This window comes from Lolium rigidum, chromosome 3, assembly GCF_022539505.1.
Source record: "Lolium rigidum isolate FL_2022 chromosome 3, APGP_CSIRO_Lrig_0.1, whole genome shotgun sequence".
Taxonomy (NCBI): Eukaryota; Viridiplantae; Streptophyta; class Magnoliopsida; order Poales; family Poaceae; genus Lolium; species Lolium rigidum.
Window position 1 is genome coordinate 405,516,737 of NC_061510.1, and position 3,139 is coordinate 405,519,875.

The 3,139-nt window shown below is 48.1% G+C and overlaps 1 pseudogene; it reads left to right on the top strand.

The window, feature by feature from the left end:
- Window positions 1–362: 362 nt before the first annotated feature.
- LOC124700990 lies at window positions 363–2,862 on the top strand (annotated as a pseudogene).
- The last annotated feature ends 277 nt before the right edge of the window (window positions 2,863–3,139 follow it).

The following is a 3,139-nucleotide window of genomic DNA, read 5'->3' on the forward strand; positions in this document are numbered from 1 at the left end:
ATGGATCCCGCAGCAAAGCGCGGGGTATCATCTAGTTTTTAGAAGTTTTGAAAGGCTATAAGTGGTTTAGAAAAGGGTCATTTAGATCAAACAACTCTCAGCCGTTCAACTACTCTCGTGAGTCGTGAGCACGTGATCGTCAACGATTTTGCGCCATTTTAGAAAAGGAATAGTACACATTATCCTTGCCGTGCATACTACTCCGAATGACGAGTTGAACGTTCAGCTGGTGCTGTACTAAATTTCCTGGAAGCTTCCTAGCTAGTACTACACTGGTAGAAGATCATCCGGTCAAGATCAGCATAAAAAGATACTTGCTGATTCCAGAGCAGCCTCCACTCAGTAAATACACCTGTTGACTACTCCAACTCGGAAAAACTCAGCCGCGCGCTCGGCAACGATGGCTGGAATCGACGGAGCTCTCCGGCGGGGCCGCATCGTGCTGTTCCCGCTGCCGTTCCAGGGCCACCTTAGCCCGATGCTGCAGCTGGCCGACGTGCTCCACGCCCGAGGCCTCGCGATCACCATCCTCCACACCATGTTCAACGCCCCTGATCCAGCCAGTCGCCCGGAGTTCACCTTCGTCGCCGTGCCCGACGGTACGCAGGACGCGGCGGCGGCGGCGCCCAAGGACGGCATAGGCAAGATCCTCTCCATGAACGCCGCCATGGAGGCGTCTGGGTGCGTCCGCGACGCGCTCGCGTCGATTCTCTCGGCGGAGCCCCGGCCCGCGTGCCTTGTCATCGACACCAGCCTCCCCGCCGTGCAAAAGGCCGCGTCTCAGCTAGGCCTGCCGACCATCGTGCTGCACACCGGCAGCGCGGCAGTCGTCCGCTTGTTCAGGTCGTACGCCATGCTCCATGAGAAGGGATATTTGCCAGCCCAAGGTTAGCCATAATAAGTCCATAACTCGTACGAATTTTTGTCAAAAAGGACCACCCTTCCCAATTCATTGACAAAAAGGACCACCTGTGAGTAGAATTGACAAAAAGGACCACCTCCTGTGTGGCGGCAGAGCCCCCAGGCGACACGTGGAGGATGCCGCCACACCGACTGGCGGCAGGAGCCTGCCGCCACAGCCAACAGCGGCATGTCCACATTGTCCTGATCCGTGAATAGTAGCCCGTTTTGAATTTTTTTTAAACATCTCAAAAAATTTGAAAAAAATACCTACATGTAGCTAACTCTATGCACTACAATCGTGCAAAAATTCACTGTAAAATACGTTGTATTTTGGGCTCAGCAAAAAAGACAAATTCAACAAATTTTGTAGCTAACGTGCACTGTTCATCGATCAGGACACTATTCATTGATCAGTGTGGACATGCCGCCACGGGCAACGGCGGCAGGCCCTGCCACCTCCGGCTGTGGCGGCAGGCAACACGTGTCGCCTGGGGGCTCTGCCGCCACACAGGAGGTGGTCCTTTTTGTCAATTCTACTCACAGGTGGTCTTTTTTGTCAATGAATTGGGGAGGGTGGTCCTTTTTGACAAAAATTCAACTCGTACGCCATGGCCCATAAGAATGTGTCAATAAAATTCGGTGTATTTCTTAATCTTTCCTCACACAAAACCTGATTTTATATGGCGATCAGCTGTCAAATGGATTCTGCCAAAATCCTACTTATCGCTTATTTTGTGATTTATAGTGTAAATTTTTTTTCTCTAGAATCTAGTATAAATTTTCCCCCTAAAATCTGAACTAGAATTGAAAAAATGAACTATTAGTGAGACTTTGGTGGGATTCCACTTCATGATAATTGAACTTCTCAAAATTGGCATACCACATTGAAATAGAACCAGGACATAATTTTCAGTTTTTCACTGATGAATGATGAGATGAGAAAAGTTGTCGATGTTTATTTCAGAGCATGAACTAAACAAGCTGGTGAAGGAGCTGCCACCAATACGAGTCTCGGACTTGTTCGATCCAAGCAAATACCCCAACCAAGAAATGGCGAACAAGATCTTGGACATGGCCACTGAAACTACAACAAACTCCTCTGGAATAGTAATCAACACATTCGAAGCTGCGGAGATTCCCGAGCTTGAGGCATTGCGGGAGGAGCTCGCTTCCGGTGGTGTCAATGTCTTCGCCATCGGTCCACTCCACAAACTCTCCACCATTGGCGATGCCAGCAGCACCGCTTGAACAGGACCGCAGCTGCATCGAGTGGCTGGACACGCGAGCGAGAAGGCACGGTGTTGTATATGAGCTTTGGGAGTGTGGTTCCAGTGCACCGAGATGACTTCAACGAGGTTGCTTGGGGCCTCGCAAATAGTGGCAAGCCTTTTCTTTGGGTCGTTCGCCATGGCCTCATCATTGGATCCCGGGATACAGAGTTGCCGGATGGGTTTGAAAAGGCGGTAGAGAGCAGAGGCAAGGTGGTAAGGTGGGCACCTCAACAAGAGGTACTAGCACACCATGCGGTGGGTGGGTTCTGGACACACAATGGGTGGAACTCCACACTCGAGAGCATCTGTGAGGGGGTTCCCATGTTGTGTAGGCCTTTGTTTGGAGATCAACTAGCGAACGGGAGGTATGTAGAAGATGTGTGGCAGATAGGAACTTTGTTGGCAGGTAAGCTAGAACGGGGAAAGATTGAGCAGGCGATTGCGGGATTGATGGAACGGGAAGATGGCACCACGATGAGGGAACGGGCAAAGGAGCTAAAGATGAAAGTTGCGATGTGCTTGAAGAACACCGGGTCTACTCAGTTGGCAGCAGATAAGTTGGTAGACCACATGCTATCTCTATGAAAATAATATGAAGAGTATAAGTATGCTTGCGGTCGATTTTCAAAATATTGATTGTTATGCGAGAAATAATGGATATGGAATAATAATATTGTTACAATTGTAATGGAAATACTTACTAAAAGAGTGTTGGAAAAACAGACACATTGATTATTCTTAATTGGAGATTACCACACTAAACATGATATGAAAAGTACACATCAGGATCAATGTATAACTTCAACACCAATGTGTACTAACTTATGGTTCGTTGCTTATGTCGAAAGGAAAGATAAACCTCAAACATAAGTAACAACACACTTCTCAAAACAACAATAGTAGTAGAAAATCAACTAGGGCCAAATGTTGTTGGAAGATGGGAATGTCTATCTTATAGCATGAAA